The 12190-nt window shown below is 34.5% G+C and overlaps 1 protein-coding gene and 1 pseudogene across 1 annotated transcript in view; both read left to right on the top strand.

The window, feature by feature from the left end:
• The window catches only part of GBE1 (1,4-alpha-glucan branching enzyme 1), a 318830-nt gene that overhangs the window by 196630 nt on the left and 110010 nt on the right, over positions 1–12190 (top strand). The gene's annotated exons all lie outside the window — the stretch shown is intronic.
• LOC129643399 (60S ribosomal protein L5-like) lies at positions 1115–2683 on the top strand (annotated as a pseudogene).

Below are 12190 nucleotides of genomic sequence, written 5' to 3'. Positions count from 1 at the left end.
TACTATGAACTTTAAGTTGCATTTATTCCAATGTAGTGAAGAGTTTTTTTTCTTAATTTCTATTTCCTGTTTCAATTACTCTGAAAACAATTTCTTAAGTGATGTATATTGGTTTCTTTCTTTTTTTTTTTTTTTTTTACTGTTTCAGAGTTGATGTTGAATTTTATTTGAGTTTCTTAGCTTTCTATGTACATTATTAATTCAGTTCAGGTCAATTTATTTAAAATTAATTTTTTAAAAAAGGTATAGTACATGATTTCTATCACATAGACATTTATGTGATAATGTCTTATGTGATAACATTATGGTTATGTTGGGAAGACTGGTTACATGAACTGGTTTATCCCCTGGTGTCTTTCATGCTAACTAAAGAATTATCAGGGAGATTTTGTGAAGCTTATGGTAAGACTTGAGTAATATGTAGAGTTTGGGGATAGAAGAGGAATGGACAGTTCTTATATTTGTTTTTGGGAGGTGCTGAATGGCAGTGTTTCTTAGTATGTGTGTTTATTTTCTCCTATCATCTAGAATTCTGTTATTGCCTAAAACACATTATTTGATGTAATAAACCTTTTGGTCTGGTCTATGTTAGCATTTAGTGAAAAGATTCAAATTATTTGCTTTGTGTCCTGAAACTCAGAAAATTTTTAATCTTGAATTAGTCTTTCACTTTAATAAAAAGTTTATTAAACTTGAAATTAGAGGGAGAAAAAAATAATCTAGTACATTCTTGTCAAAAATTGTCACTCTGAGGTTTAGAAAGCTTATGTGCTTAAATTGATTTTGGCAAAATCGGCTAGAATGGTTTTCTTGACCCCTAATTCTTTGCTACTTGTGTGTGTGTGTTAAAAATGCCTTCTTGATGTTCATTAAGTGAAGTCCGACTTAATTTTCTCATAAAATGCATCAAACCAAGGCACTTGCTTTCTTCATTTTTCAAAATTATTGAACTTATTTATTTAATGATTTCAGTCAATAGCTAGTTTAGTTTGGTAGGCTTTCTCTTTTGCCTTATCAATGATGATTTAAAAGGAAGAGAGGAAAACGAAAGAGAAAAGGGAGAGAGGAAAAGAGGTTAGAAAAGAAAAATGAAGGGAAAGAGAAGAAGAAATGCTACGGAGAGCTAGTTCAGGGATTAAAGAGCCAGAGAGAGCAAGGGACAGACGCATGGCTTCTCAAGACTAATGGAAAGAGAGAGTCTCAGTTGAAAGGGGTCAGTAGTTGGGGCAGGATTCAAGAAAAGTGTGAGACTTCATTGAGAAATAGACTGTACCATGAGTGGGAATTTCCCAGAAGTGTAACTTGCTAGAAAGAAAATTATCCCACAGGTATTCTTTTTAAAGAGGAAATTTCTGGCTACTTACTGTGCCTGAGCACAGGCTTCAGCCATCTCCCTATCCCCGCCCCTACTCCTACCCCCAGAGGTGTTGAGTCTGCAGGTCAGTGGCTAGCAGTGGGCACTTTGTTCTACAGGATGGGGTTTGTTAAAGGTATCAAGAATAAGGCCTATTTCAAGAGACACCAAGCGAAATTTGGAAGAAGATGAGAGGGTAAAGCTGATTACTATGCTCAGAAATGCTTGGTAATCCAGGATAAAAACAAGTACAACACAGTCAAATACAGGGTGATAGTTGACATAACCAACAGAGATACCATTTGTCAGACTGCTTCTTCAATATAGAAGGAGATATGTTAGTTTGTGTGGCTTATGCTCATCAACTTCCAAAATATGGTGTGAAGGCTGCCCTGAAAAATTATCCTGTGACCTGTTCGACTAGCCACCTGCTGACCCTCAGACTTCTCACTAGGTTTGGTGGGGACAAGATCTGTGAAGGACAAGTGGGGGTGACTGATGATGGATACGACATGGAGACCATTGATGGTCAACCTGGTGCCTTCACCTGCTATTTGGATGCAGGGCTGCCAGAACTACTACTTGAAGTAAAGGTTTTGGGGTCCTGAAGGGAGTTGTGGATGAAGACTTGTCTATCCCTCTGATTATGATTCAGAAAGCAAGGAATCCTTTGTAGAAGGACACTGGAAGCACATCATAGTTTGGGAAGTTGCAGATTATACATGTTACCTGATTGAAGAAGATGAAGATGCTTACAAGAAATAATGCTCTCAGTATATAAAGAACAATGTGACTCTAGATATGACTGAGGAGATACCTAAGAAAGCTTATGATGCTGTAGCAGAGAAACATCTCCTCATAAGAAGAAGCCCAAGAAAGACAGTTAAAAGAAGAGGCAGAATCATCTCAGAGTGTCAAATGTCCAGAAGAAAGATGGAGTAGCTTAGAAGAAGGTAAGCCTATGCAGAGCTCAGGAATGGGCCACTGGAGCTGATAAACCAAAGCATAATTTTCTATGAAGATTTTTTTGGATAAAGACAACAATAAATTTATTGACCAAGTTAAATAAATAAATAGAAGAGAAAATTCTGGAGAAATATGACTCCAACAAATAAATAGTATCAAGAGTTCATTCACAAAATTCCCACATAAAACTGTTTCTCTCTGATTTTTTCTTGGCTCTCACCTGTTTATTTGATGACTAATATTTTAGATAGCATTCCACAAAATGTGATTGTATGGACTGTATTAGAATTGATTTTGAAAGGAGGCCCATATTAAAAGTTACATTTCAGAACTGATAGTATATAATACAAATATATTCTTGCTGTGCCTGTCAGAAGTGATTGGCAGCTCTTCTGAACTAAGTTTAAGGTGATCTCCAGTAAGTTTGGATGATTTATTGTCCGGTTTATCGTGTAGACCTCCACCTTCAATGTAATTTTTTTCAGGAGCTTCGCTTCCTTTTCCATACTGTATTAACAGATCCTTTCTCATTGCAGTGTAATACTCCCATCCTTTTTTCTGTGTTACCAGTCACTGTTGTAATTAAATGCATTTGTGTTATTTATAAAATGTCTGTCTCTCCCATTAGACACAAAACTCCATGCAATGAGTATTGTATGCTTCCCATTCATGACTGTATCACCAGCGCACTGAGCCTGACACAAAGCAGATTAACAAGAAATATTTGTTGAATGCACTACACTATTCCAGAAAAAAGTAAATGCAGAATTAAAAAATAAGGCTTAGGATGATGACCATGGAAGTGAGAATCTGCTAAAGAGTGTGTAACAACTCACTTGCTGACTCCACTAGAAAAAAGGCTCATTTTATTATATTAGCTGACACATGCTCATCTTCTGAAATTTTATTTTCAGTATGAAAAGATATTATAAGTATTAGAACATATTGGTCTATTTCAATTTATATTTAATTTCTATGTAAACAAATACATTTAAAATCTCTTATCGTCTAGTAAATACTCTCCTTAATCTATCCTGCTGTATCTCAAACACTGCTAATCACATTAGACACATTATCTTATTTAATCCCCTTTCAGGAGTGTGCTGAAATTATCTTCCATTTTGCATTTGAGAAAACTGAGGCCTGGAGAAGTTATGTGCCTTGCCTAAGCTCATACAGCTGACATGACCACATGTTGGTGCTATGACTATGTGGTTTTAAAAAATTGTTGACCCAAGGAAATTGCCAAAAACAAAAAGTAATTCACACATAGTCATGCTATCATAGTATACTTAAGAGTTGAGATTTTGGACTCAGAAAGTTGAGTTCCACCTGTATTTATTAGATGAGTGACCTTGAACATTTTATTTAACTTTTGAAAATCTCAGATTCTCCAACCATGAAACACACACTTGATATTACAGCCTTGGCAAGTGAGACTATGTAATATGTGAGGACTAGAAATCAGTGAACACTCAGTGAATTTGACTTTCTTTCTCTTTTCTATGTAACACCCATGTTTTCTGTTCTATTCTAGCCAAAGCACTAAATGCTAACTCCCTTTGTTTGTAGGAATATGTACAAATAGACATTAGAGAACTATGTATTAATTAGCAAGATTAGTACAAATTTGAAAACTGCTGAAGGAGATGTAGTTGAAATTAAAATATGATTAAATAGCAGCTTCACATGAAGTTTTCTTCAGTTTTCCACCTTCAGAACACACACTCACAGAGGCATGTACACACCGTTTCCTGAAGAACTAATCATAGGTGCTGTTCTTTTCCTTCTGCTTTATCTGTCCCCATGCAACTGGTATTTCCCAGCGCATCATCCGCCCGGAGTGCTTGTCTACTTAATGGTTGTTGTGTACTGCTGCACTGCAACTTCTTTAGTATTGTAAATATCTACAACTTTATATAGACTAAAAGAATATTTCTCCTGAATATTATCTTAAAATATTTGTTGTTTAAGGGGAATAATCAAGGAAAATCATCTTAGAGTCAGTAGAGTCTATAAAATCATAATTATTTTGGAAATTGTTTAGGAAAGAAAATTAATTCCCAGATGCTTTATATTTGTTTATCTACAGACCTTTGTTCTCCGTAGCTTGTATTCTTCTCCTTTACTTCTGATGCTGTTCATATGTACTTATCTTTAATTTGCCTCAAGTCAGTCTTTTGAAATGAAGCTGGCTAAATATAAGTAAATAAACATTACATATCTAATTACAAATTTTAATAAGATGATGGAAAATTATCAAATCACGAATTTTTTTTCTACAGTAGAACTATTATAATTACAGTTAATCTGTGAGAAATAAATCAGTCAGAAGGGAAAAACTAAAAAAGGAGAAATACTGATAGGTGAATAGTGTTTCCAAACTTTTACCATTAAAATAAGTTTTTAAAAGCTAATTATCAATTGTAGTTTAATATTTGTCAGTAATGTATATCTATATATGTTTAAGTCACTGCCAGCTTTGATCTGAAGCAGTAAGTATCTTTATTTTATATATAAGGTGGAATTTTTAATCTTGTTTGAAAAAGATGGATGTGTATTTGTATACCTATAATGACATACACCTATCTGTATATGTCATTAGCTAACCTAGATAACCTATAGTGATTTGTTGTATAAAAGAGCAGTGATTGTTCAGATGAAATATGTAAAAATTTAATGTAAGACCTCCCTTATGTTTCATTATAGGAAATGATTTAACTTGGCTTTCTGCTTTCTGGACCTTGAGTTGTTCAACTTTTGGGGGCCCTCCACTTTGAAAAAGATGTTTCTAAATTTTCTCCAAAATAGTATATTTTATCTGCTCTAATGCTTTGAAAAATCACCTTTGCAATTTTTGTGAGAAGGCAGAGAAATATAAATCAATTTAAAAATAAGTAATATGAAAATTTATTAATTTCTTAATCACATTGTAATCATTATCATAGAGGATTGTTAGTTACTTTAGATTTATTTGTTTTCCTGTGTCAGACTGAAAAACTTTTACTTTCACTGAAGGTCCCTTACCATTCTGCTTCCCAGCCCCATGCATGTACATACACACTTCCCGTAAAGTGTACCTTTTTCTCATTTTACTTGAGCAGGCAACCAAGCTTGTTAAGAATATAAATTTAGAGAAAAAGGAGACTTGAAAATTTCTCAAGTTGAATTTTTTTTTTTTTTTTAGTAAAAGTATAATTGGAATCATTTAGCATATAAAAGTAAAATATGCTATCCATTCCTACTTATTTCCTAGAGAATACCTGATTAGACTTATAGATAATATAAATGGAGTTAATTTTAATTCAGTATTTAATAAGCTAAGTACAATTTAGGCCTTAAGGGACAGAAACTGTTTTATTGTAATAATGAATTTAGATAACCAGGGCTCAGTGGATATAATATGATTAAACTGTATATTAAATTAAATAAAATAAAGTTATATAAGTTGAAATAAAAAATGTGATATTGGAAAGAAAACTTCAAAACCATATTTTTTAATAAAAACCAATGTTTTGAAGTTTATATTATTACAGACTTTTAGTAAATATTTTTGTCTCATTAGAGTCATGTGATTTTTGCTACCTAATGTTATTTAAAAGTAATATATACAGTAGCTATAATATAATTCTGTTTCTAAAGACCCAGATTCATTTTATTATATTGAATAGATGATATTATTATATTGTATTAGATATGAATAATCACTTTTTGTACTTTTTCATCTTTAAAAAAATTTCTCAATAAGTTCCAGTTGACTGACAGTATAATTTGTTGACAAAGTAAAAAGCATTTTCCCTTTATTGGCTAATTTAATTAAAATTATAGTGACAGATGAAGTTTTTAAAAATTTTTTAAATAGTGTAGATAGTAAGGTATTACCTGCTCTTCAGTGATGACATTTTAGAATATCTTCCTTTAAGAAAGTATTATTTTCATTATGATTTAAGACTGTCCTTCTATTTGACATGCCATACCTTTTCTATAAAAGAATTAAGAAAAAACAACAACAACAACAACAACCGGAAAGTACTTTCTTTGTTCAAGGTCAATCTGCAGCCTCAGTTGAAATACCCATGTAACTTTTGCTTCATGGTTTTATCATGTACTTTTTATTTTTTTATTTTTTTTTTAAATTTTATTTTATTTTTAAACTTTACATAACTGTATTAGTTTTGCCAAATATCAAAATGAATCCGCCACAGGTACTTTTTAAATAGCAATTCAGCTTCAAAGACTGTGTAATAGCTAAGAGGAATATATAATTTTTCTTCATTTTTTAAATATTTGGCCACTACTTAATAATGTCTCCTACTTGTTACTGTACAATATTAGTACAGTTAGTAACATCTAGTGGAATAAGTGGCTGATTTTGAAAATCCTAGAAGTTACTCAGGACCAGAAATAAATACAACAGTCCACAAATGGTTTTGAATTAGAAAATGTAACTACATCTAATAAATGTTGTTACGACTGATTATACTTGCTTGCCAAGAAAATTTGAATATGTTTTATTTCATTATAAAGTTCATTTGCAAGATGTGAGACAATCAACAGTTTTGATTTTAGGGATATTTCCCAAAAATCGTTATATTAGAATTATCTGTGTGTGACAAAATTGTCTTAATAAATTCCCATTACTTGATTACAGGTTGACTATTTCAGACATCCACACCAATTAGAATCCTGATTATTTTGATTGCCAGAAATCCGTAAATATATATATTATCCATTGATATATTCAGTTTCTATATCAGACGCCTGTGATTTAAACAGTTTTAGTGGTTTATGATTTACAGGAAAGTCAGCTGCATTTCATTTTTTGAAATTTTGGTTTTTGGTTTTCTTTTTTTTTTGCTTCATAAAATACATGAGTAAGCCAATCAATTGATCTTAGGTAGTATAGATGACATAGTGTTTGTTTCTAATTTATATGCTAATTGATTTAAGATAGAAAGAACTAAAATAGGTTACTTCTCAAATACATTCAAGCTGGCTTCTCAGTATGTATTTGTTAGCATCCCCTTCTAAATTTTAACATCTAACTCCTCCAATTGTTTGGCAACTAGGCTATTTTGTGGTTTCTATGAATAGACTTTAAAAGGCTTTGTGTCAATGGAATAATCTTAAAATCAAAATCCTACCTTGTCTGCTATAACATACTAAGTAAAACAGTGCTCTTAAATTCTGCTTTAAATTTTTATGGGACTCTAATCAACTGGATATATCAACTGTGTTACAGGCTGTCTGATGACATTTTGAAGTAGAAAAAGTAAATTGCCTTTTTTATTGTACCCTTTGCCAGACATTTTCCTACTTTGACTCAAGGCAAACCATTCAATTGAGATGATTCAGTTCATTTATTACTGCAGAGCTCATTGAGTAATATTTGTAATTCAGTCATAATTTGGAATACATCATGGGCTCTTCTTCTCAGCCCCCTCAAAGAAGGAAAATGCAATTTATGGGTGCTGAGTTTGAAATTTATGATAGTAGAAATAGTAATAGACATCTTTCAGAAATTTATATTTTCACTAGTATATATTCCTTAAAGTTGTTCTGGTGTTCTATTTAAAAGGCAGATCTTAGATTCAGTGAACTATTTCATTCATGTATAAGCTTAATAAGTTCATCATTCATGTAACTGTTGGAAGGTAGGGTGCAAAACAGGAGTACCTCACATTGGACGTCCTTTATATTTAGATTTTTGACATATATATAAGATTTCACTAGCCCCCTTTAAAATTGCTGAGAACTGAGCTCTAATGAGCTTCCCTGGTAGACAGCATTTCACAAGTGTTGTGACAGTTTGTTGTTAGAGGAATTAAGTGTGATTCCATCAGGAGACAAGGACTCTTGGAAGCTTACATCGAGACTCCTCTGAACTTTGCCCCAAACACCTTTCTCTTTGCCCATTATGCTTTTTATCCTTTCACTGTATGTATAAATCATAGCCATGTACATGCCTATGTGCTAAGTCCCGTAGATCTTCCCAATGAATCACGAAATCTGGAGATTGTCTGGAAGACTCCCAGCCTGGCTGTCCTCTTGTAATTTAACTTCAGTGACCTGGAATAGATATATTTTTATAATAATTAAATACATTGTCAACCTTAAGTTGGAAGTTTACATAATGTAAGAAAAACGAAAAAGAAAGCTACATCTTTGTTGCAGTGATACTGTTACCTCTCTATAACCTGCTCTTTTTCAACTTTGATTTCTGGATCATGTCCATGCATTTACTCATGTATATAGTTCTTGTTGGGAGAAGGCAATGGCACCCCACTCCAGTACTGTTGCCTGGAAAATCCCATGGATGGAGGAGCCTGGTAGGGTGAAGTCCATGGGGTCGCTAAGAGTCAGACACGACTGAGCGACTTCACTTTCACTTTCCACTTTCATGCATTAGAGAAGGAAATGGCAACCCACTCCAGTGTTCTTGCCTGGAGAATCCCATGGACGGAGAAGCCTGGTAGGCTGCAGTCCATGGGGTCGCACAGAGTCGGACACGACTGAAGCGACTTAGCAGCAGCAGCAGCATAGTTCTGGTTATCTGGGCTTCCCAGGTGACACTAGCGGTAATGAACCCAGCTGCCAATGCAGGAGACTCAAGAGACACAGATTCAGTCCCTGAATCGGGTCTGGGAGATCCCCTGGAATAGGAAATGGCAACCTGCTCTAGTATTCTTGCCTGGAAAATACCATGGACAGAGGAGCCTGATGGCTATAGTCCATTGGGTCAGAAAGAGTCAGACATGGCTTAGCACCTGAACAAGAACATTTTAGAGCAATGTTTCATTATGCTGTGTGCTCAGTCATGTCCGACTCTTTGCGACCCCATGGACCAGTAGCCCGCCAGGCTCCTCTGTCCTTGGGATTTTCCAGGCAAGAATACTGGAGTGGGTTGCCATTTCCTCCTCCAGGGGATCTTACTGACCCAGGGATTGAACCCATGTCTCCTGCATCTCCTGCATTAGAAGGCAGATTCTTTACCACTGGGCCATCCAGGAAGTCCTTTTAGAGAAATAGAGGTTAGTATTTTTTAAACTCATTTGAACTTTTCAATTAGATGTTCCATTTTCATTATTATTTCTTATTACCACAGGAAATTCTTTTTCTGTTTATTCATACCAAAAGTCTGTCTACTCACATTGTTACAGCCAAGTATGTTAAATGCAGTTTTATAACTCCTTTTGGGACTTCCCTGGTGGTTCAGTGGCTTAGACTCTGAGTTCCCAATGCAGAGGGCATGAGTTTGATCCATGGTCAGGGAGATAGATTCCTGATTGGAAAAGACCCTGATGCTGGGAAAGATTGAAGGCAGAAGAAGGGGGCAGCAGAGGATGAGATGGTTAGATCACATCACCAATTCAATCAACATGAATTTAAATAAACTCTGGGAGACAGTGAAGGACATGGAAACTTGGCATGCTGCAGTCCATGGAGCTGCAAAGAATCAGACATGAGTTAGTGACTAAACAACAACATCATAACACGGTTGGGACAGGAAGAGGGTAGATTAAATATTGTGGTAATAGGATTCAATAGGATATTTGGTAACTCTGCCCTTAATCAACTATGTGATATTGGGCAGGAATTTTTTTTAATTATTTAATTGACATCATCTTGTTTTGTACTTTGAATTGTAATATCATTAACTTTTTTACTTCTTTTATCTTTGTAGCTATTAGGACACTCTTTTCCCATTTCAGTGTGTCTACCTTGGAAACATTTTGTCCATGACATTTATGTTAGAAGTTGATAGAACATGTCCACCAGTCCAAGCTGGATTGATGTAAATGAATCAATAAGTTTGATATGAGAATGTGGTGTGATAAGACTGAAAGGATCCCAAAAGTACATATGCCATCTTTAGAAATTATTGTAAAGTTAAAAAAAAAGAATAAAAACATAAAATAAATGCATACAATATGAGTCAAGAAAAGTAATTGCAAATTTTATGAAAAAAATAAAAGCTGTAAACTAAAAAAAAAAAAAGAAATTCAAACTGAAAAATTTATAGCACAGTTGTCCCTCAGGACCTTCAGGGGATTGATTCCAGGAGCCCCAGCATATAGCAAGATCCACCAGTGCTCAAGTCCCTTGTATAAAATGGCGTTATTGTTGTTCAGTTGCTCAGTCGTGTCCGAGTTTTCCCCACCCCATGCACTGCAGCATGCCAGACTTCCCTGTACTTCACTGTCTTCTGGAGCTTGCTCAAATTTATATCCATTGAATTGGTGATGCCATCCAACCATCTCATCCTTTGTCATCCCCTTCTCCTCCTGCCCTCAATCTTTCCCAGCATCAGGGTCTTTTCCAATGAATCAGTTCTTCACATCAGGTGGCCAAAGTATTGGAGTTTCAGCCTCAGCGTCAGTCCTTCCAATGAATATTCAAAATTGATTTCTTTTACGATTGACTGGTTTGATCTCCTTGCAGTCTTCTCTATCACCTCAGTTGAAAAGCATCAGTTCTTCAGCACTCAGCCTTTTTGTGGTTCAAGTCTCACATCCATACATGACTACTAGAAAAACCATAGTTTTAATTATACGGCATATGGCATAGTACAAGGAATACAATGGTCCCTCTTTAGCCAAGGATGCAAAATCTGAGATTATAGAGGGATGACTCTGTATTTATTAAAAAAATATAAGTAGACCTATGCAGTTCAAACCTCTGTTGTTCAGGGGTTCCTATCCTCTGCAAGATAAACAGAACAGTAGTGCATGTCAGATCAGGCCCAGGGACCGTTTGTGATCTCTGGTTTACATATTCATATCTTCATAAATCTGCCCAAGGGATTTCCTATTTAAACAGATTTTGTTCCTACTCTGAGGTATTTTGAACTAAAAGTAGCTTTCAGTTTACCTTTCAGAAGTAAAATATACATTACTAATCAAATGGACAAATTAGGAAAGTCTGTCCTTTTCAAAACATTGTTAAGAATGAGTTGTCAGTATGCACATTTATTCAAGACTTTTTTTCTGAAATTCTCATGGAGCACACTTGTTAAAAAAGAGTATAGATGTATACTTCCTTTCAATTTTTGCAGTGAACTCAAAACTGCTCCCTTGTAGTTCAGCCTGTAAAGAATCCATCTGCAATGCGAGAGACGTGGGTTCAGTCCCTGGGTTGGGAAGATCCCCTGGTGAAGGGAAAGGCTATCCGCTCCAGTATTCTGGCCTGGAGAATTCCATGGGCTGTGTAGTCAATGGAGTCACGAGAGCTGGACATGACTGAGTGACTTTCACTCCCAAAACTGCTCTGAAAGAAAAGGTTATTAATTAAAAAGTAAAAAATATAGATATTAGAAATTTCTATGTAAAATAGAGCAGTTTTGATCTGTTCATTTCTTTTTGTTAAACAGAAATTGTTTTTTTAAGCCTCAAATGAATATTCATTTTACCTTCCCCATGGCTTGGCCAAACAATCTGGAATCTCCTGGCCTCCTTTTATACCTATTGGATTGTTTGGATTTCTGGGTGTTTTTTTTTTTTCCTCTTTTAACTTTGAGTAAGTTTTCAAAATTCAAAGTAACTTATCTAAAGCAGTTAATTACCAGAAATACTCATTTTACTGCAGAGTTTAGATTTACAATTCTGGAGTTGATTGTGATGACTTAATCTCCACTTAGGTCAGATTGCTTTTTAATATATTGAAGGTTAAAAAAAAATACATAAATTTCAAGTGGGTTAAGGAATTGTGTACACTCTTACTGCTTTGTCATTAAGCTAAATGAGGTATTAAAGTCTTAAAACCATCGTTATAATGAGATAGAGAACTCAACCATAACTGTATGACTAAAAAAAAATACTAATTGATGATGCCCTCTTTTCAGTTGTCCGAAATAGACTTATTTCATGTGGC

This window comes from Bubalus kerabau, chromosome 2, assembly GCF_029407905.1.
Source record: "Bubalus kerabau isolate K-KA32 ecotype Philippines breed swamp buffalo chromosome 2, PCC_UOA_SB_1v2, whole genome shotgun sequence".
NCBI classification, from domain to species: domain Eukaryota; kingdom Metazoa; phylum Chordata; class Mammalia; order Artiodactyla; family Bovidae; genus Bubalus; species Bubalus kerabau.
This window is presented reverse-complemented; position numbering and strand designations above follow the sequence as displayed.